We start from the raw sequence: 25,201 nt of genomic DNA, 5'->3' as shown, positions 1-25,201 counted from the left end.
CCGGGCTGCAGGCCCTGCATTGGAGGGGACTCCACTGGCCCCAGCCATGCTCAGGGGTGGGGGAGGCCGCTGCATGCTGCACCCCGGCCCTGCTTCGCCAGGCGGGACCGGGCCCAGCCCCCTTGCCCCAAGCCGACAGCTCTCCCTAGGGCCCGTTGCCTCCTCCCGCAATGGGCATTTCCCCTAGTTATATATAAATATATAAGTAGATGGCCCAAGCTAGCCCGATCTCATCAGATCTAAGAAGCTAAGCAGGGTGGGCCCTGGTGAGTACTTGGACGGGAGGCCACCAAGGGAGTCTGCTGTGCAGAGGCAGGTGATGTGGCAAACCACCTCTGAACGTCTCTTGCCTTGCCATGGTTTGGCTGAGACTAGAGGGCACTTCCCACCATCAGCAAGTACAGCACAGGCGCAGCAGGCACTTCTGCAAGGCGGCTGATCCAGTACTGCACATCAGATCACCGAAGAAACCCCGCAGCCCAAGGTGCTTCGGCCAGTTCCCAGCAGTGGCTCCCTGCTACTCTGTCTCCTTCGACATCTAAAAAGTTGGGCTCTCTTTTCACACAGACACACCTGCCTCCTCCCTTCATCTGGGGGGGGGGTCACCTCTTCCAGTCCCTGATGGTCATGGAGCCATTGAGCCATTAATACCTACATGAATTAAGACACATTAGTGTTTCCTTTGTCATAAGCACTGGTTCTTCTGGGTATGCCACATCAGGCCAAGCCCGTAAAGTAAGACCATTCATCCCCAGCTGGTTACCCGCCCATCCTACCTAGATTCTTATATATATCTGTGTTCTTAACACTCAGAAGCTTCCACCTCGCATTAGGCAACTCACCTTACTTTACAAAAATAATTGTAAAATGCCAATATATCTACCAGCCCCCTACAGCAATTAAAGGCATGATTCAACAGTGTTAAAAACACTGGCGGGGGGGGGGGGGGGGGTAAACAGGAGTCTTGTGACACCTTAAAGGGTAACACATTTTTAAATTCTAGCTTCAACTTTCACGGACTATGGTCCAGCCCACTTCCTCAAATGCAGGTAGTGAGTCTTCATTAGGCAGACACTTATATATGAAGTTACCTGAGCAGGGGCGGGGAGATTAAACAGCAGGATCAAAGGGCCTTGAAACCAATGCTCCCTCTAAATTGTGGAGTCTAATGAGGAAAAATTCTACTTTGCGAACTACTGGCATTAAAGTTGTGAGCAAGTGATTTGAGCTAAGACCAAAAAGGTGTGAGCCGGAGGCTAAAAAACTGTGAGCTAGCTCACATTAACTCAGCTTAGAGGGAATACTGCTTGAAACACATGAAGTATAAGGTAAGAGGTAAGGTAAGATGTGATTATGGACAATTCAAATGTATGGCATCATAGCTAGGGTGTCAGAGTAGGACCTTGGATGACCAGGTTAGAAATCCTTTGCTCAACCATGGAAGCCTGCCAGTTGACCTTGGGCCCATCACAGTCTCTCAGCTAGGGCTGCCAAGTGGGGGTGGGGGGCAGGTAAACCCCTGCTTTGGAGGCCTGATTTCCGTCGCCGCGGAATCGGGCCCCGGGGGGAACCCCGCCCCCCGAAGCGCAGCGTGGCTGCATCACAGGAAGTGACGTAACCACGTAGATCACACTGGGGGCGTGGCCCCAAATAGTCGGATAAATTAGTTTGCTCTTGAGCCATCCTTCCTGAGCTAAGGCAAAAATGTGTGAGCCGGAGGCTAAAAAACTGTGAGCTATCTCACACTAACTCAGAGGGAACACTGCTCACAAAGTAGAATATTTACTCACAAGACGCCATAGCTTAGAGGGAGCATTGCGAGTCACTTTGTTCTATTGCTTCAGACCAACACAGCTACCCACCTGAATCTAACCTCACAAGATTGTTATTGTGAGGATTAAGTGGAGAAAGGGAAGAAGCTATATGAAAAGTCGCTTTGGGTCCCTGGTCAGGGAAAAAGCAAGATATAATTAAGAAAAAGAATTTTGGGAATTAACATTGTGGCAAGTTACTACTATCATGAATGGTCTCTGTATTTTTCATCAGTACACTGGAATTTAACATAATTACATCTCACCTTCTGCATTTCATGGTCCTTTGACAACACTGTTCAAAACAGTTCCCTACCTCTTCATACACATATAGACAGCCAGCACGGTGTAGCAAGTGGTTAGAGTGTTGGAAGTACGGATCAGAGAGAACCAGTTTTGAAAGCTCGCTCTGCCATGCTAGCTTACTGGTTGACTTTGGGCTAGTCACTCTCTGCCTAACCTACCTTCAAGGATAGGGAGGAGGAGGAGAGGAGATTGGATTTATACCCCACCCTTCACTTGGAATCTCAGAGCGGCTTACAAACTCCTTTCCCTTCCCCTCCCCACAACAGACACCCTGTGAGGTGGGTGGGGCTGAGAGAACTCTGACACAAACTGCTCTTTTTCAAGGACAGCTGTGCCAGAGCTTGTGACTGACCCAAGGTCACATCAGCAGGTGCAAGTGGAGGAGTGGGGAATCAAACCCGGTTCTCCCAGATTAGAGTCCGCACACTTAACCACTACACCAAACTGGCTCTCACTACACCAAACTGGAAAATGCTGTTGTAAGGCATTTTTAGCTCCTGTTGGGGAGAAAGTAGGGTTGCCAACTCCCAGCTGGGGAATTCCTGGAGATCTGAGAGCAGATCCTGGGGAGGGCAGGGTTTGAGGAGGGGAGCTACCTCAGTAGATTATGATGCCACAGAGTCCACCTACAAGCAGCTATTTTCTCTAGGGAAACAAGTCTCTGTAGTCTGGAGATCTGTTGTGATTCCAGGTGATCTCCAGGCCCCACCTGGACGTTGGCAAGCCTAGGGGAGAGTGGTGTATCAACTTTGATGTGGTGGGCTGCAGTCCACAAAAGCTTCTGCTGGAATAAAATCATGTTTGGCTTTACAGGGCCACAAAGCTTCTTATTCTTTGCTGCTGCCGATTGACGCAGCTACTCCTCTAAAACAAAGGTGGTGTGAACTAAGAGTAAAAGAACAGAGAGAGATCACAGCAATGGCTGCCACTGGCCATAGACTTCAGACTCAAGATTCTGCCATAGCTGTTGCCAGTTCACAGTGTACGGGGATCAACCCAATCCCATCTTCCTCTTCTGTTGCCTTTAGCATGATCAGCATATCCTTAAAGCATCAGATGTGCGATGCCTAACTAGCTATCCTTCTCCGCTAACTACACACCTGTGTTTCTTTTCAATCCATGGGGGCCTTCGGTACGTCAACGGCCCTTTTAACTCCAGCCTGACCATTTCTGGCATTGGGATCGACCTGAAAGTTAATCGCGAGGAAACACCCAGCTGTCTCTTTTCATCAAGACCGGGGCCGGGTTATTTATTTATTTTTACCTCCAATCGCTCCAGCAATGAAATCCATCCGCCAAGGGCCAGCTGCCTTTGCTTGTCTCGATCGAAATGCTTTAGCTGCAGGGCAAGAAGGGAGGCAAAACCCCCGTCTTTCCAGGAACGAGAGGCCTCCAGTGAACAGGCACGGCAGGGTCTGGGCAGCGCTCGAGTTCTGCACCTTGTCTCAAAGATGTGCTTCAAAGCATCTGGAGCTGAGCTGGTACGATTGGGCGGCGGGCTCAATCAACCCAGAGAATATTGTCAATGTATAACTCTGCCAAGGAAGAGCAGAACCATAATAGGGAATGGAAACCTCCACCTCTGTGTCTTTTGCCCTACAAAACTCGGGAAGCAAAAGAGTGGCAAAGTTGAACAAGACTGGGGTCAGATCATACCAGGAAGCATTTTTAATGGTCATAAATTTCCATGGCTACCTTCCACAAAGTCTCTTGATTCAGCAGGGACTGACAAGGTTGAACTGTGTTGCAGTTCAAGTGGCCAAAGGTGTTCATAAGAGCATAAGATGGTCAATCGTCTACTCAGGCTGGCAGTGGCTCTCCAAGTGTCTCAGATGATCTCAGTCTTTCACATCCCCTACTACCTGATTCTTTCAAATGGAGATGCCGGGGATTGAACCTGGAACCTTCTGCATGCCGGGCAGATGTTCTGCCACTAGGGTTGCCACCTCCCGGCTGGGAAATCCCTGGAGATTTTGGGCGTGGAACTTGAGGACAGTAGGGCACGGGGAGGGTACAATGGGGTACAATGCCATAGAGTCCATATTCCATTTTCTCCAGGTGAACTGATCTCTGTCGCTTGGAGATCAGCTGTAATCCCAGGAGATTTCCAGCCACCACCTGGAGGTTGCACCCCATCAGTGTTACAGATAGGACCTCTGGGGCAAGAGATGCTCTGTCATCTTGGTGCTTGGAGGGGGCAACAGTGGGAGGGCTTCTAGTGCCCTGACCCCACTGGAGGACCTCCTGATGGTGTCTGGTATTTTTGGCCACTGTGTGACAGAGTGTTGGACTGGATGGGCTATTGGCCTGATCCAACATTGGCTTCTCTTATGTATGTTTAATATTCACTGTGAAAAAATTGATTCCGTTCCATTTACAGAGAGCCAGCAGATGCCGAAGGGAAACACAAGATTAACTCTGAGTAGGAGGCTTAGAGCAGTGGCTCCAAAAAAGCGACTTGACGAAGCACTGGGGGAAATTGAATATAGACCTAGGAAATATGTTGTCTCATGGCAATTGACATAAAATGAAGGAACAAAAGAAGCAAGTTTGTGGACTGTAATTGGAATAGAATCAATTTTTTCACAGTGAACATTGGTGGGGTGCAACCTTTGGTCCATTTCTGGCTTGGACCACCTGGAGGTTGGCAAGCTGATCTACCACTGAGCCAGAGCCCCCCTCCCACTTCAGTATTTGAGAGAAGCAAAGCAAGAACTATTTTCTTCTTGGCTTGATGTTGTACATATTAGATTCCATGTCAAAAATAAAGTCAAATGAGCTGAGTAGGAGGCTTAGAGCATTGGCTCCAAAAAAGTGACTTGACGAAGCATTGGGGGAAATGGAATATAGACCTAGGAAATCTGTTGTCTCATGGCAATTGTCTGGAAGCAGCAGCAGCGGTGCATGACATAAAATGAAGGAACACTGTAATTGGAATAGAATCATTTTTTTCACAGTGAACATTGGTGGGGTTCAACCTTTTGTCCATTTCTGGCTTGGACCACCTGGAGGTTGGCAAGCTGATCTACCACTGAGCCAGAGCCCCCCTCCCACTTCAGTATTTGAGAGAAGCAAAGCAAGAACTATTTTCTTCTTGGCTTGATGTTGTACATATTAGATTCCATGTCAAAAATAAAGTCAAATGAGGAGGAAGATCTATGTTTTATTTCAATTAACAGAAAAACAATTGGACCAAATAGTCCATCCGAAATTGACTACTTTCTTCTCAGCATATTTAAGAAGTATGCTTCAATTAACTGGAAAAACCATTGGACCAAATAACTAATCAAAAATTGACAACTTTCTTCTTTTTCTACTTCTTCTTCTTCTTGTTGTTGAACATATTCTGAACATATTCAGGAAATACATGATATTTTATACATGGACTGACATCATCAAGAAAACTATTCAAAGAGCATAATTGGTTACAAAAGACAGTGGTAATTTGAGTAATAAGCCTCTGATTTGTCAGATGTAAAGAAACATATATCTACGTCAAATCTAAGTGTTTACTTAACCTAACCTAAATGATAATGGGCAAGGATTCTTCATATCCTAAACAAAAGTATTCATTACTGATACGAGACTAAAATCGTCTCTGACCCAGACATTGCAAGGTTTTGCTCTTAAGAACTACAGAAACATGAACTTTGTACCTATTATGTTGTCTGCTAACAATATCAAACCTACAAGAGGAAAGCCTTCTATATAACAGGCCTTTCTAACATTCTAATAAAATATTACTTAAGAATAAATCTATAAAAATCAGAGAAATATGAATAATCAAAAAAGGGGGAAATCTTTATAGTCCCATCTCTACTACATTGAGACAGCAGGTAATAGTACTCCATGGCCCCGATCACATGCAGAGTTTGCCGCGGGAGAGCCACGAATGCCAGGTGGATTATATGGGCGCAATCACACTACCACATCTGGCAAGCATAGCGCACCCATGGCCAACCGGTATCGTCCGGCCGAAGATGCGGATTTTAAAAGGGGAAACTTTAAAAGGGAGAAACTCCAGTTTTAAATGGTTCCGACGGGCTGCAGACAGACACTCTCCGTCTGATCGCCCCAGCGCGCTCCTCTCGAGTCCCTGCTTCCTGGTTGGAGCGCGCTGGAAACAACCGCCCAAGGAAACAACGGCATCGCATCTGATCACGTTGGGGCGTGTCAAATTGCGACGGCGCTAATAGCCATGCCTCCCCCCCCCTCGTTATCCAGCTCGTGTGACCGGGACCCATTAATAGTATAATAAAGTTACCCCTTCCTCTAGTAACCTTCCAAATGGGACAAACCAGCATCATCTCACTCAGCCAAGAAGTTTTGGACATCAGCAGATAAAAAGCTATTAGACGTGATGGGTGGGGGGGATCTTCCTCATGTGCAGGGTTATCCTGTACTTTGCTCTAGTTAACACTTAACACTGATCCATGGCTTATTAACAGGAATCCATGTGATTCTTCAGATGGGCCAAACATAGCGGGAAAGTGCCTCATGACATACATTCCTTCTGTGATTCTTCTGTCAGAAGACACCTAACTGAGGAGCCATGGGGAGGGGGGAAGGCTCGCTCATGGCATCCCAGAGACACCTCTGGCCCAGTGTACCCTGCTCATTCCTGTACAACAAACGTGATACATTCCAGTCACAATCACTCGGGTTTTCTATGTTATGAGCATCTCCCTCATGATGAGTTGCATGAACTTTAGCCATGCATCTTAAGGGCCAGGAAGGGACCACGGGTGCAGAGCTGGAGGATCCCTGTCCAGCTTAGAGTCTCTGAGGTCAGAGGCCTCCCTAAACTGGAAACTGGTGGAAGCTGCAACCCAAGTGACCTAAGAAGAATGTGCAGCACACATTGACCAAGTGAAGGCAGGCGGCCAGGGCCCTAGAATTTTTACCAGACTTAGTTACTCCAGGAGTCTATCTTAAGAGCAGCTATGCTAGGGCAGACCGAGGGTATATCTAGTCCAGAATCCTTTTCTAACAATACCCAGACAGACATTGAAAACCCAGAATCAGGACATGAAGGCAACACCTCTCTCCCACCATTTCTTGCAACAACAGTTATTTGAGACACACTGCACCTGAACATGGAGGTTCCATTTAGAAATCATGACCCTTAACTATTGATAGAGAATTTTTTGGCTACGAATGTATCTAAAGGTGTCCCTTGTTCGAAAGCTAGTCGAATCTGACTCTAGGGGGCAGTGCTCATCTCCGTTTCCAAGCCGAAGAGCCAGCATTGTCTGAAGACATTTCCATGGTCATGTGGCTGGCATGACTAATCGCCGAGGTGCACGGAATGCTGTTGCCTTCCCACCAAAGTGGTACCTATTTATCTACTTGCAATTTCTAGCTTTCGAACTGCTAGGTTGGCAGGAGCTTGGGCCAGAGACAGGAGCTCACTCTGTCATACGGCACTCGGGTCTCGAACTGCTGACCTAGAGACCTTCCAGTCTGCAGCTAAGCTTCTTAACCTCTGAGCCACCGTGGCCCATGAATGTATCTAGACCCCCTTTAAAAACCTTCTAAGCTGGTGGCCATCACCATATCTTTTGGCCATGAATGCCATGGGTTATTTTTGTGTTGTGCTGAACAAGCACTTCCTTTTGTTTATCCTGAATCTACAGCCCAGTTTCTCTCTGACCACTTTCTCTACGTTATTCATAATTATATATAACCTCCATCCCTTTCCCTGTACCCACACACCATGGATCAGGTCCATTCCTTCTTCACACTGTTGTGAAAATTTAGCAACACTCTTTGTTCAAATGCCAGGACAGCATGCAGTAAGACAGGTAGAGTGTTGCCTGAATAACCTGAAGCAGAGTCATTTTGGAAAAGGATCCCACCCGTCTCCCGGTTTCAAAATCAAGACTCGTCAGCATCCCAATCTTCCTGTCACCATAGTAAGCCCTTATTTTATTGACATCACTATTTACTAACTATATTAACGTCATTATTTACTAGGCGCTTAGCTCTCCATCACTCCCTTTATTGCAAAGGAACAAAACATGAATATTTCAAAATGCAATTTTCAGGTTCGTCCTCATTGTATCTGGGAAGTTTATGGCTATTCCAAGCTATATAAATGTAGCTTGTTTCTATAAAGCTGTTCTAGGAACATGGCACCTCCACATTCTATGGCTGGCTTTGCCGTTCTAGTGTCATTCTTATCTTCCAAAGACCAATAGTTGTTTCTTCTATCTATCTCAACTTAATATCTTGTCCTCTGGAAAGAGGGGTATGGAACTGGATGAGTTCACAACTTGTTTTCATAGACAGTAAGAATATCAGAAGAGCTCTGCTGGATCAGACCAGTGGCCCACCTACTCCAGCATCCTGTCTCACACAGTGGGCCAGCCAGTTTCTCTCGAGGACCAACAACAGGACATAGAGGCCTCTGAATGTGAAGGTTCCCCTTAGTCACTGGGGCTGGTAGCCACTGATAGGCCTATCCTCCATGTTTGGCTCAGTTCTGAATGGAGCGAGAAAGGGACCTGCAAGGAACCCTTGCCTGGAGGCCTGCAGAGGCTCTTTGCCATTCATCCAGTCTGAAAAGAGCCTGAGAAGAGAAGGGCAGCCTTCTGTTTGTTTGTTTTTAAAAGATGGTCTAGATTAGGGGTGTTGAATTCATTTGTTATGAGGGATCCCCAGGTCCCACCTGGAAGCTAGCATCCCTAATCTTCACTGTGTGACTGAAGGTAAGCTGTGGCAGCAGCCATTTTGTGGCTAGCTTCACCTTTTGTGGCAGCCATTTTGTGGCTGTGCCCATGCAGTTTCAGAATTGCAAAGGTGCCCACAGGCTGAAAAGATTTGGGGGGGCCTGCCCTAGAAGGTGGACTCTGTGGCATCACATCCCTGTTGACCTCCCTCCCCTCCCAAAGGCACCATCCCCAAATATCCAGGACTTTCCCAAGCCAGAGTTGGCAACCCTGAACTCCAGGGTAATGTAAGAATACTGCTTGTCTCTCTGCTTTTTAAAAAAATCTCATCTACCGCTTCTGGTTACCTTGTCCAGGGACAGACACAACGGTTCACATTCTGTCCAACTCAGTGTCACTAAACCACCTTGACAAGAGAGGCAGTTCAAACAAAACTCCCGATGCTGTGTCATGGTTTTATTTGCAAATTGCAGCACTGAAGTGAGTGTGTCGAACTGGCAAGGTTTAAACTTGGCCTGCCTAAGAGTGGGCAGATAAGGGGGCGGAATCCCTTGACGGAGCAGGCTGGCCACTGAATATGCCCACCAGACGATAGGCTGTGGTTGTCTTCTATCTGAAATAAAGAAATCATGTGTTACTGTCAAGTAAAGAAAAACAAGTACCAGACGTCTGAGCACTTCTACATTCAAAGTGCAGTACTAAACAGGTCTATTCAGCAATCCACTCAACGGTGCCTACTCCCAGGAAAGTGCTTTAGGGTTGCACTGTTAATCTATGATAACAGATCCATCTATGGTGTGCCTTGTGAAAAGAAACAGAGAGCCTTTGTCTCTTGCTTCATTAAAAAAAAAAAGTTGTTTCATCAGAGGAAGTTCATTTCTTTCCCCCAAACATTTCTGATACTATTATCCCAATGACTACGTTATCAGAATAGCACAACAGGCACATCTATGTTTAATCATAAAACATGAATTAATTTTTTAAAAGCTATCAACAGGATCCAGGTAAAACTTTTAACGTGCAAAGAAAAACAAACACTCTGTCCAGCTTGATTTGGGAGCCCAGCTCCAGAGTGTTGCCGAGGAGTGTAACAAATTGGCTGAGAAATTGCTAACATTGCTGCTTAATAGTGGAGACAACAGAAATCAGTTTCCCTCGAGAAATGGCTACTTTGGAGGGTGGACTCTATGGCACTGTACCCTACAGAGGCCCCTCCCCTCCCCAAACCCCATCCACCATAGGCTCCACCCCCAAATCTCCAGGAATTTCCCAGCCTGCAGTTGACAACCCTAAATATTCTGATTCGTGATCGTTGATCAGAAAAACAAAAGTCAGCTTCCTTAATGATGCACATTTTTCTCTTCTGCACAATCCTCTCACCTCCTGACACCCCCCTAAAGTTATTTTTTGGAGAGGGCGGAGCTTTTATAATGACACCTACCTGGAGTGTTAAAAAAAATGGTCATGTGCTATCACACTACCACATGTTTTCAATTAGCATCTGGGTTTCTGTCCCACTTGAACTGCTTAACTGTCAATAAAGAGTCTCCCTACATGGAAACTAATCTGGGCCTCAGCACCATCTAAATTCTTGGCAGGGTAATTGTTCTGGCACTTGTAGAACATTACTCAGCAAACGTCAGAAGACTAAAGGCATGCAGGAAAGACTGTGGCAAATGTATCCAAGGTGTTATATTAATGCCATCAGGAGACTTTCCTGAATACCAACATAAATGGGAAATTATGCTAAATTCTCTTGCCCAATTTTATGGACTATTGGAAACAAGTGAAACACAACTGCAACCCGGGTAAATTCTTTCCTGTTGATAATAACAGATGGGTTGCTGTGTTCTGTAGCAACAAAATAAAACAATAGTCCCATTCCACTGTAAAGGCTTTAATTTGAAGTCTAACAAAATGTATTTCCACGTACACTTCACTGAGTCAAAGCTCACAACATCACATGCATGAAGCAAATCTCTCTAAGCCCTCTGGCTAAGATCCTCAAGCTCTGCTCCCTGTGCCTCTGCCTGCAGGTGGAGATCAGAAACAGGGCCTTTTTGCTGGTGGCACCTCATCTTTGGAACGCTGCCAAAGCTGACCTGCCTTGGTCTGAGAATTTTGCTCCCCTGTCTCAAAGTGAGACCCTGGAAGAAGTTTAAACTGGGTTTGGTTCAGAAAACTCTTTAGTAACACACATACCGTAAAGCCATGAGAGCCAGCATGGTGCAGTGGTTGGAGTGTTGGACTAAGAACCAGGAGACCCAGGTTCAAATCCCTACCCTGCTATGGAAGCTCTCTGGGTGACCTTTGGCTAGTCACACAATCTCAGCCTAAACTGCATCACAGGGTTGTCGTGAGGAGAAAATGGAGATGAGGGGGATTATGTAAGCCACCTTGGGTCCCCATTGGGGAGAAAGGTGGGGTATAAATGAACGAATGAATAAATAAAGCAAAATAAAGCTTTATTGAAGAGATTCAAGAAACGGTTTTAAAATCAATACATATAGTGCCAGTGACATTCAAGTACACAGAAAATCATAAAAACTAGCCAGCGGCATACAGTTACTTAACCTTGCAGGGTAGATGTTGGCTTCTCATAACTAAGCAATTTTTCTCCAGGCCAGTTTGGCTGGAGATCGTGTCAGTTGTTTGTCATCTTCTGGGTGTTGAATAGCGGTCACTGGGGGTGTGGAGGGGGAGGTATTTGTGAATTTCCTGCATTGTGCAGGGGTTTGGTCTAGATGACCCTGGAGGTACCTTCCAACTCTATGATTCTATGAAAAACAAAGATGTGTCAGACCATACAGCAAAGTTCATAGACAAGACAGATGGGGTAATGGAAACAAGAAATACCAAAGGCAAGATGGACCCTTCCATCATAGGCTATACTTTATAGAAAAAGCAGGCTGTAACCACCTGACCTTCCTCAACCAATCACAGGGCTGTCTCCCAGGAACATTCCAGATGTGAGAAGATTGCCCCCTCCTGACCAGATCCACAGCTGGAATGTGTGAGCTAATTTATAGGCTTGAGAGATGACCTTGGCTATTAACTTCCTATCTGAGGGGTGTGGTGGCGGCAACACACCTGCAAATGAACCAGAGTGCATAGAAAAACAATTAGCTGGAATCTAACTCTACAGGTGGCTTCTCTCTTGACAAATGCTCTCCCCCTCAAGACTCACCTGGCACCTACATTACATTAGGAACCAGGCCAAAATATTTCTCTTTACCCAGGCTTTTAACTAAAGCTGGACAGCTCCAAGCTTTCCTGAATGAAGCAAACTGTTTAGACCCCTTCCAGTCTGGGTTTAGCCTGGTTATGGGACTGAAACAGCCTTTGTCATCCTGATGGATGACTGGCACTGGGAATGGAAGGATTGAGTTGAGGGAACATGTTATTTTCAAATGTAAACTTTATCAGAATTCTCATTCTGTCTATTTAGTGCCAGTTTGTGTTCAATTCCCAGGGAGAAATATTAGATTTTATTTAGATAGGCTTTTAGCCGACAGGAACCAAGAAATTACTTTAAAGGTGTCAATATTCGCTTTGAAGGCCATAAGATATTGTCAACAATTTTTAATGGAAATACCTAGTTTAATTTTATGCTTAAGTTTTTAAAAGGGGTCTTTGGTTGAATTGTATATTCTGTTTTAATGGCCTTGGTGGCTATCTGATAGGTCTTTGACGGTATTAAACATTTGACATTTGACTGGCACTGGGAGATGGACAGAGGGAGCGCAACTGTGTTGATTCTTCTGGACCTCCCCAGAGCTTTCTGGATTGCCTATCTGGACTGGGATTCGGAGACACTATTCTGCAGTTGTGCTGGTCCTACCTGGAGGGTAGGTTTTTTCAGAAGGTGGTGCTGGGGGGACTGCTGCTCAGCCCCTTGGCCTTCGGGATCCCACAAGGTTCCATCTTGTCCCCTGTGCTCTTTAGCATCTACATGAAACTGCTGGGTGAGGTCATCCAGAGATTTGGGCTGGGCTGTCAGCAATATGCAGATAGAACTGAACTCTATCTCATACTTCCAGCTGATCCCAGGGAGGTTGTGGAATCATCTGTGAACAGGTGCCTGGAGGCAGTTTTGGAGTGGATACAGACTAATAAACTGAAGCTTAATCTCAACAAGATGGAACTGCTACTGGTAGAGTTACCAGTCCCCAGGTCTGGGTGGGGGAACCCCCACTTCTGGGGGTTCCAATCTGCCCCCAGCCAGCTGGCCATTGGGGGGAAGCCCTGCCCCAGCCCCCCCAAGTGCAAACACCTGCCCCCAAGAGAGACTTCAAGAAAAACTTTAGCTAAATCATGACCCCAATAAAATGGAGGCAGCATGGTACAGTGGTATTTGTTAAACTAGGAGACCCAGATTTTAATCCCCACTGCACCGTGGAAGCTTGCAGGGTGACCTTGGGCCAGTCACACTCTCTCAGCCTAGCCTACCTCATAGGGTTGTCCTGAGGATAAGATGGAGGAGAGGAAAATGATGTAAACTGCTTTGGGTCTCCACTGGCGAGAAAGGCAGGGAATAAATGAAGTAAATATGCAGATTTCTCCTTACAATGCACAAAGGTAAAAGACAAAAAAAGACAAAATCCAGCATACTCCTGTAAGCGTGCATAAGACTTAATAGCCCATTGATTTTAATGGGAGAATAAAGCAAGTTCTTAGATTTCATTCACTGAATGTAAGGGAACTTTCCATCTAGTGTGAAAGTACCTATATTTTTATATTCTTATAAATAAGCGCCAAACACTGCTATAGATAAGTACATCTGATATTATGATGCCAAGCGACTAGGTACAGGGGTGTGCGGCTTGCACAAACTGAGCTTTCACTCTTGAAAACTTCCACCCCAAGAATCCTTGTTTTTATTTTGTCTGTAGCACAACTAAAAATGAAAGCAGTAAGCTGAGAATATAGTACACTGCCATAACTTTTGCTTCTGAGAGTATCATTTGATTTTACTGTGGGGGCATATCCTGGGGATCGTCTGTGACTCAGTGGTAAGAGCTCTTTTTGGCATGCAGAAGGTCCCAGGTTCAAACCCCAGCATCGCCAACTAAAAGTATCAGACAGTAAGTGATATGAAAGATCTTTTACCTGAGAGACCCTGGAGAGCCTCTGCCAGTTTTAGTAGACAATACCGACCTTGATAGATGAAGAATTGGACTCAGTATAAGGCAGCTTTATGTGTACAAGCTAATAATACCCTGATTCTTCAAGGTGGGGATGCAATAAATAAAGGCTTGCTTGTCTTTTTAAATCCAGAGTATGTACCAGTAAGAGTTACAAAGTCCATGAAAATGTAGGTGACGTTACTGTGATGGAAGGAGGTCCAGGTATGGCATCAGTGTATGTTAAAACACAGGCCTCAGTTTACAACTAACATTTCATCATCTCTGACAACATCTGGTAACAAATACGTGGGAGCATTTAGGGTCACCAGGTTAATGGGTAATAAGGACCAGTTCTTTTGTCAATGAGCAGCATTTCTTCTCCTCCATTTTATCCTTACAACAGCCCTGTGAGGTCGGTGTCAAAGATGGGGGTTTCTGACCCACCATATCCTTGCAAGGATGATTTGATTCTGGTCCCCAGACCTGGGACCCTGGAATAAATCCCTTTCAGATAGTTTGACTCAGACTGGGTTTGGACTCTCACATATGCAGTGGAACACACCAATAAAAGCAACAGGCTTTATTGAAAAGATTTAAAAAGTGGTTCAGGCATAAACATAAGGCAAGAATAAGCAGGGGCAATAAAACAACAAAATCTGTCTTCCTACATCCATATACATACATGAAGGCAGGCAGGTTACAACCAGTGTTCCTTCTAAGCTGAGTTAGTGTGAGCTAGCTCGCAGTTTTTTAGCCTCCGGCTCACACATTTTTGTCTTAGCTCAGGAAGGATGGCTCCGGAGCAAACGAATTTATGCAGTAGCCAAATCACTTGCTCACAGCTTTAATGCAAATAGCTCACAAAGTAGAAATTTTGCTCACAAGACTCCATAGCTTAGAGGGAACATTGGTTACAACGTCTTCAAATCAGCATACAAAACAAAGCAGTGAGATGGTCTCTGACCCTGATGCTATTAATGGGCCATGCTTGGAAAGACTTGTGCCAGATGGCTATAACCTAACTTTATTGAAAAACTGGACTACAGAACCCCTGACCAGTATAAGCCAATCAAGAAGGTGATCCAAAAGAGGATTCGCCAAGAAGAGCAGGACTCCCCTTCCCATCTGAGAGCCGTTAAGTCGCTTTGATATTCAAAGGGGCAAACTCATGCTTTTAATCTTGGCTTGGGAACAGTGGGATTCAGGTGGGTAGCCATGTTGGTCTGAAGCAGCGGAACAAAGTTTGAGTCCAGTGGCACCTTTAAGACCAACAACGTTGTATTCAGAAGTGGAAGAGCAGTCAGCGTTTGATATGGGCCTCTCCCCATGTTATTTTTTAATGCTTGAATAGCACATCGGGAAACAGGCTATCACTTTGAATTTATGACAGCGCCAAACTCCGATGTTTAAACTGTCAGGTTGATTGATACAGAGGTGACCATCTCTCTTTAAAAAAAAAATGTTTTATGACATAAAAAACAGAAGAAAAAAGGGGGAAAGGGGTATCAAAACAGTCATGAATCATCAGCTTTTACATTTTACATTTGTTGAGGACACAATTCTAATACATAATATAATACATAGATCAAGAGTAGAATGTCTTCTCAGTTCGACTGCATAGATTTCTCAGAATAGCAGTACATGTGTGACCATCTCTCTTGACAGTAGGGTAGGCTGAGAGTATGTGATTGGCCCATGGTCAACCAGCAACCTTATTAGGATGGAGAATGAAAACAAATCAGCCAGTATCATGATGCCCCTGTATAAATCGATAGCGCCACCTCATTTGGAATACTGTGTACAGTTATGATCACTGCACCTCAAAAAAGATATTATAGCACTGGAAAAAGGTGCAGAAACGGGGATTAAGGGGATGGAGCACTTTCCGTTTACAAAATGATGCATGGGATAGAGAAGGCAGAGAAAGAAGTACTTTTCTCCCTTTCTCACAATACAAGAACCCATGGGCACTCAATGAAATTAATGAGCAGTAGGCTTAGAACAGATAAAAGGAAATACTTCTTCACCCAAAGAGTACTTCACCCGACATGTGGCATCGCAGGAAGTGGTGGCAGCTACAAGCATAGACAGCTTCAAGAGGGGATTGGACAGAATGGAGTGGATGCAGAGGAGAGCGATGAGCAGGGCTTTTTTTGTAGAAAAAGCCCAGCAGGAACACATTAGCATAATAGGCCACACCCAACAGCACACACTCATTAGCATATTAGGCCACACCCTTGACAGCACATTAGCATATTAGGCCGCACCCCCATGTTACCAGAAGTGTGGTCATCCAGCCACACACCCCTTTTGCTTCTTATTCTGTTTATCTTGTTTGTTGTCAAAACCAGGGCTTTTTTTGTAGCAGGAACTCCTTTGCATGTTAGGCCACACACCCCTAATGTAGCCAATCCTAATGGGTTTCTGCTGTTGGGTGTGGCCTATTATGCTAAGGAGTTCCTGCTGGGTGTGGCCAACTCAGGACCAAGCCGGAACTCCGTTCCTGTGCGTTCCTGCCCAAAAATAGCCCTGGCGATGAGGATGATCGGGGGCCTGGAGACCAAGCCCCATGAAGAAAGGCTGAGGGACTTGGGAATATTCAGTCTGGAGAAGAGGAGGCTGAGCGGGCTGTCACTTAGAGGAGGGCAGGGAGCTTTTCCTGTTGGCAGCAGAGGATAGAACTCACAATCATGGGTTTAAATTAAGGGCTTGGATATCAAGAAAAACTTTTTTACAGTCCGAGTTGTGCAACAGTGGAATCAGCTGCCTAGGGAGGTGGTGAGCTCCCCCTCACTGGCAGTCTTGAAGCAGCAGCTGGACAAACACTTGGCAGGGATACTGTAGGCTGATCCTGCATTGAGCGGGCGGTTGGACTAGATAGCCTGTATGGTCCCTTCCAGCTCTGTGATTCTATGATTCTATGAGTTGTGAGTGTGCAAAAATGTCCACCCTTCATGCAGAAAAAAATATTTCTTCACATCAGACCATACCACTTGAGAAATTTCCACTTGAAAAAGAAAAACTTCAAAATGAGCATGTCCTTTTTAAGTATTGTGTGTGTGGGGGGGATGTCTCCCTAGCAATAGAAGCCAAAACCTTTGTGCGTAAGCAAAGATTATTAGAAAGATTAGTGGCATATTTGAGAATGCTAAAAATGTTTGCAAGGTTTCAAACAAAGAACGCTGTGCTTTTGAACTGCTTCCTCCAGTGCAGGCAAAATGACAGCACACGACAATGCTAGACATTAGATACCTAAAGAAAAGTATGTCATTGTTTGCGGTTCCCTGCCCACATAATGGTTGTGTGAAGCTTAAAAACAAGATCTGACTACATTCCAAGGGCCCAAAATAGGAAGCCAATAAAGATATGTTTCAGATGTCTCAGTACAGTTTCCAGGTTTTGTGTTTGCTTAAAGGGGAGGGGGGGGGGGGAGAGAAATTACATGGAAGATGACTCATGAGTTTGGAATGTCTGGTCTTGGTAAAATTAGTCTGAGAATCAAAAGCACTGCAGTCACTGATTTGTTTGAGAGCAGCGATGGTCACTCAGTGGCTCAGGAGCCGCATGTGGCTCTCTGACATGCCACCTATGGCTCTTCTGGGCACTGTTCCCCAAAGTGACACTTGCTTTAGAAAAGTGGACAAGGCCCTTTGTTGGTGGAGCTTGTAGTGAGCAGGTGGTTCCCTCCTTGAGATGGACATCACCAGAGGAACAGCTAAGCTGCAAGCCTCACTGTAGTGTAGGCTCATGCCAGGATTGGAAATGAATGTGGCTCTTTTGGGTGCTGAAAATTGCGATTGTGCGTCTTGGTGTGCCACTGAGTGAGTAGAAGAGGAGATTGGATTTATACAATCTCCCTCCCCTTCCCTTCCCCACAACTGTGAGGTAGGTGGGGCTGAGAGAGCTCTGAGAGAACTGCACTTGAGAGAACAGCTCTGAAAGAATTTAGGACTGACCCAAGCAGCTGCATGTGGAGGAGTGGGGAATCAAACCCAGATCTCCCAGATTAGAGTCCATGCTCTCAACCACCACACCAAACTGGTTCTGGACCACTGTTTTAGAGGAACGCTTCCAGGCTACCAATTGTTTCACCAAAATTTTTGTTTACGTTATTTATAGTCTTTTCTCACATGGACTCAAGATGTATTACAACACAGTGAGTCAATACGATCAACATGATAAGACAGGACGAGACATGCAATGAATGGTGCAACAAGAATTAGGGTTACAGAACCAGACCTCAAGCGAAGTATAAGTATTAACACGACACATTTTAAACAAAACAAAATTTCCACAGTGGGATCCGAGTTTCAGCATACTATACATCACATGGCGGTATACATTACAGTCCCTAATCATTTATCCACGTAACTTTGTGAAACATTTAGTACAGTCTGACTCTATTGTAGAGAAGCTCTTGAGTGGTTCAGTTTCGCATCGTTTGCAGAAAGCCAGGAGAGGGGGAGCCTTCCCTTCCACAAGGTGGGGGCCACAGTCGAGAAGGCCATGTGTACAGGCAGTTGTTGATTTTGCCCATTGGCAGGTTGGCACCTGCAGAAGCTGGCAAGAAAAGTTGTGGCAGAGCCTAGCGAGAGAGGCGTCCTTGCAGACACAAGGGTCCAAGGCCACGAAGGGTTTTGTATGTGATAGCTGAATGTGACAGTGAATGCCAGGCCACTATGCTTCAAGCAGTGAAAAGCACAGACAACTAGCAGAAGCAGACACCCGCTCCCTGTTCGAATGTCAAGCCAGCCAAGAACTTAGAAAAGGAAGACATTCACACAAGTCACTTCACGTAAAATACGATGCAATTAACCCTCTGTTCCTTTACGATGAATCACACCTGCCTCTGTTTCCATGATGGGAAAACTGTTTCCATGATGGATGGATGTGTATTTCTCTATGATTTACTGCACCTGCATGTCTTTCTGTGATTTATTTATCTAGCAAATTTTCATGCCGCCTCTCCAAGGAACCAGCCTGAGCCGGCTTACAAATAAAGTATAATTAAAAAAAGCAACACATTAAAAGCTATTAATTAAAACTCAGCATTACGGACTTAAAATAAGTTTCAGGCTAAAAATAAGTTTCAGACTAAAAGCACAGTAAAATGGTCTTCAGAGAGCCCTTCGGTAAAAGCATGGATGAACAGAAATGTTTTGACCCGGCCTGAAAGAAAGCAGTGTAGGCACCAGGCAAGCCTCAGGGGAACAGCTTTCCGTAAGCGAGGTGCCATTAACCAAAAAAAGCCTCGTCTCCACCTGCTTTCACCGCTAAGGGTGGAGGCACTGAGAGCACACTTTGTGAGGCTGAGCCTAATTGGCGGGTTGGACAATATGGGAAGAGGAAGCCCTTCAAGTACCCTGCTCCCAAGCCGTTGACACAACGTGTACACATGCCTACGTCCGAGTGCACACATCTCTGAAATACTGCAAACCAATGCTCCCTCTAAGCTGTGGAGTCTCATGAACAAAAATTCTACTTTGTGAGCTACTGGCATTAAAGCTGTGAGCGAGCGATTTGGCTGCTGCATAAACTAGTCTGCTCTGGAGCCATCGTTCCTGAGCTGAGACAAAAATGTGTGAGCCGGAGGCTAAAAAACTGTGAGCTAGCTCACACTAACTCAGCTTAGAGGGAACACTGCTGCAAACTACGTGAAGCAGAACTGTTCATGTGGGAATTTTTGGAAAGGAAACTGAGCTGCATTGTGACAGAATGATTCAGGAAGTCTGCCGTCTGAAGCTGCCACTTTCTTCAGGGGAACTGAACTCTGCTGTCTGGAGATTGGCTGTAGTTCTGGAGAGCTCCAGGCCCCACCTGGAGGTTGGCAACCCTAGAGTCCTCTGTCGCTGCTTCAACTTCTGAAATGGCCTGCCTGAGGAGGTCAGGCAGGCTCCCACACTTCTGTCGTTCCTCAGAACGTGGAAAGCAGAAATGTTGAAGAGGTCATTTTTATAAAGGAAATAAGGCTGTAGTATAAAGGAATGGTTCAGGCGGGGGATTTCATAAAAGGAACAGACTACAGTCCTACACCGTATTGTACATATTATCTTGTTCTTACTGCATCACTTCCTACTTCCCTAATTCCATTTTTTTGCACTAGTTTATAACATATCTTGTCTGATACTTCTCTCTGACCCTAGTCCTATTGCATGATTTGTTGGATTTTTTGGCTCTATTTCCCTGCACTGTGTAATCCACCTTGAGAAAGGCAGGCCATAAGCAAAGTTAAAAAAACTGTTTCAGAAGAGGGAACGGGACTGTGGGCTATACTACTAATCTGTTGCTGTATATTTTTACCTACATCTTGCTGCATTATAGCTCTACTTACTTAATACTTCTTGCACTACTTAGCATGTCATGTTTGATTCTTGTGCTCTGTTTCAGGTTCCTGCTATCCTGCTCCTATTACATTGTCTGTTAGATGGCTCCTCATCCTATTGATTGTACTGACGTGTTACGCAATCTGCCCTCAGTTTCCGTGAAAAAGGTGGACTATAAATAACATATCTCAATGAATGAATAGATGTACGTACACTAAATCAAAGAGCAGAAAGGTTGATGTGAATACGCCCTGAAGGGCCTTGTTTGGATACCTTCCAAACTGGGAACACAAAAGAAAGCCGTCAACAAGCTGAGCTGAGGCAAGGCCTGATAAACTCCACATAATAAAGGGTTTGTGAGAACATACCTGGGGCTTTGAGGTCAACCTGGTAAAGTGATTCTTTGTGTTTTGGAGAGGGTTGGGGTTTTTGTTTTTTTTTTGTAATTTTCATACATGCATGTGTGTGAGCACCTGGAAGTCATGGCAACCTCTGGTGCCTGACCCCTACTGGGAGCCTGGAAGCTATTCACAGGCTGAATAAAGCCTGCCCCCGCCTCCCGACTGCTGGTATTCCAAGGAGGTCTCTCATCCAAGTCCTTGCCAGAGTCGGCCCTGCTTAGCTTTTGAGATCTGACGAGATCGGCCTTGCCTGGGCTCTCCAGGTCAAGCCCTGGGAAAGCGATTCTGATTTTTTTAAAACTGTGTCATCAAAGTCACATGATGCACTACAGGTCACATTATCCAGTTTGAAACAAAAGGCGGGTTGCTTTTTCTTTTAAATTTTATTGATTAACCTGTTTGCTATGTGGATATAAGCCGGCCTCGGGCCAGACTAAGTGTCTCACGTTACCCTGTACATAATAAAGTATGAGCTGAAATCACTTCTCCGTGCATCAGTCTCTTTATAACTCCTCTATATGTTGGGATAATATTAGGGTTGCCAAGTCTGGGATGGAAAATACCTGGAGACTTTGGGGGGGGGGGTAGAGCCAGGAGAGGGCGGGGTTTGGGGAGGGGAGGGGCCTCAGCAGGGTACAGTGCCACAGAGTCCACCCTCCAGAGCAGCCATTTTCTCCAGGGGAGCTGATCTCTGTCAGCTGGAGATGAGCAGTAAAAGCAGGAGGTCTCCAGGCCCCACCTGGAGCCTGGCAACCCTGGATAATATTATTGCACTTGAGATATTCTATCACCATATTCCACCCCTCTTCCTGACTAGCTTTCTACATATTTATGACACAGGCTGCTTTTTATTTTGTAAGAAGCATCTTTTTCTTGCACAGGAAGTAGGACCTGACCTGGATGGCCCAGGCTTGCCCAATCACAACAGATCTTGGAAGCTTAAGCAGGGTTGGCTCTGGTTGTGCTTGGATGGGAGACCTCCAGGGCTTCTACGCAGAGGTAGGCAATGGAAACCCATCTTTGAACATCTCTTGCCTTGAAAACCCTACGGGGTCACCATAATTTGGCTGTAACCTGACAGCATACCCCCTCGGTTCTATTGAGTACGCAAGGCATTACTGATAACTAGGGCAGCCCCATTTGATAAAAAGAACTTTTACATCGACTCCCTGTGTGTTTCAACCAACTGATTAATAAATTAAATCTGCATAAGTTTTCATATGGATAAAACAAATCCGGGGGGGGGGGGATATTCTTTAAGACGATATGCATCACAAAGACACACTCTCTCCTCCCAACAGGTTCTACAGAATTGGCTACTATCCATGAATTTGTACATACGTGGGTAGGATCCAGCCTAGATTACTAACTTCCTCCAATTCCCCCTTCACATTGGTGACCCCCTCCATGCCATTCCTATCCCCCATGACTAGCATTTCATAGAGATAAGCAGGCTATAGTGGAAGGGGAGACACAGGAAAGTTCCATTCTGCTTTGGGGGAATTTAGTCTAGATCTAATCCCCATTTCTATGAATATTTTCACCATTTCAGTACTGCTTTAAGACTTCACAAAGATCTTTGTATCCAAGCACCCTTTCCCATTCCCTAATGGCAGCAGGCTCCTTAAAAGGCCTGAAAACATAAACATAAAATGCTGTAATCAACATGTTACGTACTGTATTGCATTAGAGCCCACAATGTAGCTGCAGGCGACACAGCTCCTGTGGTTTAACTACATGGAGTTCACGCTGCACTTATGCAAAAACAAAAGCCATGTAATGCTTTTTATCAGAACCAGATGTAAACATTTTCTTAGTTGACCCTAATCAGAGGCAAAACATGGCTTTCTTTTGGATTTCGCTTTGGACCAACTCAGCTACCCGCAAACTATATTTCTATTCCCTCTCTATGGGCCAAAATGTGAAAAAGTTGCCCTTCCTTGATCTCACTATGGGGTATTTTGAAAATGCTCAAAATATAGCACCTGCTTCCTTATCACAGGTCAGATCAGCAAGGCCTGTGCCATCTGGTGGGTGGATCTGGAGACCCAGATTCAAATCTCCTCCCCATTCTGCCACTGGGTCACTTCGGTTCAGTCATTCTTTCTCAGCCTAACCTGTTTATTCATATTTTATTTACTCAATTTCTATACCGCCTTTCCATGCTTACAACCTACTTCTCAGGGTCATTGTTGTGAGGATAAAATGGAAGGTGATTGTAGGCCTCTTTAAGTCCCCATTGGCGAGAAAAGCAGGTTATAAATATGTAACAAATATATACAAGACCAGGGCTGTCAAACCTATGGCCCATGGGCCAGAACCGGCCCGCCCAGGGCTTTGATCAGGCCTGTGGCTCTCTTCTCCACCCCTTCCCCCTCCCCTGCCTGTTCTCACCCTTCCAAGGGAGATCAGAGCTGCCCAGCTGGCTGGGCCTTGTCTTCACCTGTTTCTCCTCCAGCTAAAGCACAAAAAAACCCTGCAAAGAAAATGCGGAATGGATTTTCCTTTAAGGTCTCTGGGCCCAGATAGACCACTCTGGGACTGGAATGGCAGCTCCCAGAGTGGAATGATGGTCTCTGGGAGTAGCAACTGTGTTCTGGGAATGAAATTCCGCTCTGGGGGCTGTCATTCCAGTCCCAGAGTAGACTATATGCGCCCAGAAACCTTAATGGAAAACCCATTCCACATTTTCTTTGCAACTTTCTTTTTGAGCTGCCATGTACCCTGTTTTCCCGAAAATAAGACCTACCCCAAAAATAAGCCCTAGCAGGATTTCTATGCATGTGTGGTATAAGCCCTATTGTGTCTTCTTGAGAAAAAATAAATATAAGACAGTGTCTTATTTTCGGGAAAACACGGTATTTCAATGGAGTGCAGCTCAAGTAGTTTCAGTTCCCAGTGTTTGTATGCCCCTGAAGTTATGTCCTTGCAAATAAAAGGCTGATGTTTTGAGCCAGCTTGTCTCTGCTGAATGGACCCGAGAACAGGTGCCTGAGTGAGTACGCTAACATGGGAACCCACAGCCAAAGGGGGACATTACACTGGAGAGTCACTGCCATTCTGAGGGGAGGGGGGAGAGAGCTTGCAAGGCCCAGCCATTTCATGTTTTCCTAGGCTCAGAGCATTTTATATTTTTAGTTTTTATTTTTAGCTTCTGCTGTGATCCTTGTGCTTTATCTTGATGTTTTATTTTAAAAACTTGCATTGCCAAATCCCACTATCCCCCTCCCCAACTTTCCATTTTAGGTAGGCATATTTTAAGGGGGGGGGGAGGTTTTGGAGGTGTCAGTTATCAAAGACTGTTAAATAAACAAGAGTGTTACTGTTTAAAGCATGGTTGTATTTTAAGTTTTAAAAAACCCTTTGTGTTTGTTGGTGTCCTTTATAAAGCTAATATCTTTGCTAACTGACATTACATTTTATGACACACATGGCCCGGCCCAACAAAGTAGCATTTAGGTCAGATCCGGCCCTCATAACAAATGAGTTTAACACCCCTGTATTGGACTATATTGTAGCTGTATCGTGAAGATATTTCTATTCACCCCACCTCTTCCCAACTGGTTTTCTTAAATCCTTTTCTCCTGTTTTTTAAACTGCAAGTATGCAGGCAGGACCTGATTTATTTTTAATATTTATACATCACATAGCAATTTTAGTCTCTTTGTAATCATCACTATTAGTTTATACAGGAATGAAAGTACCAGAGAAAGCCTGAAGAAAGGGCTTGCTTATTGCCACTTGGCAAGTTTTGTGGTAATAAACAAGATGACAACTCACAATTAACAGCCCATTCTCACACTGGAACATGACCCAGCTTTATTAGAAGGCCTCAGAAATAATGTATCAGTTTCTGGGGCTGAACAAAGAAAGATGTCTGCCCTCATTAGGATTTGCTTGTAAGCTCGCTGGGCACATCTGATGAAGCAACAAAGATAGCTGCTTGCCAGATTTTGCAGCTAAATACCACCAAGTGTGCTCTTGTAGTTAATATCCAACTAGATGAAATTGACTGCTGTTGCAACCAAAAGGCACTCTGCACGTGTTTGGAGGTGCTGGTACTGGCAGTTGTATGTTCCTGACAGGAAGTATAACAAGAAGGGGAAAAATAAATTGGGTACCCAAAAACAGCATCAATCAACCAAGCAGGTGTGTTTTTAATGGCCAGTGTGACAAAAGGCTATCCTGCTGTAGGCAACTCTGGAAATGGACAGAATCACAGAGCAAGGGGTTCATTAATATTAATCACAATGAGTAATGGGGTTACCTTCACAGCTCTAGAAAGTAAACCTCGGAAGAGAAGGAGACAACATTAAAAGGTCTTGGCCTTCTGGGCACCCGGTTGGTTACTGTGTTAAGCAATGGGTTGCCAACCTCCAGATGAGGACTGGAGATTCCCCCGGAATTGCAAGCAGTCACCTGGCTAGAGAGATCAGTTCCCCTGGAGAAAATGGCAGCTTTGAAAGGTGAACTCTGTTATGACATTTCACCCAGCAGAGGTCCTTCCCGAACCCCACCGATTCCAGGCTTCCTCTCTGAATCTCCAGGAATTTCCCAACCCAA

This window comes from Gekko japonicus, unplaced genomic scaffold, assembly GCF_001447785.1.
Source record: "Gekko japonicus isolate JY-2015 unplaced genomic scaffold, Gekko_japonicus_V1.1 scaffold44, whole genome shotgun sequence".
In the NCBI taxonomy this organism is placed as follows: domain Eukaryota; kingdom Metazoa; phylum Chordata; class Lepidosauria; order Squamata; family Gekkonidae; genus Gekko; species Gekko japonicus.
The sequence above is the reverse complement of the archived record's forward strand: the minus strand, read 5'-3'. Positions refer to the sequence as shown.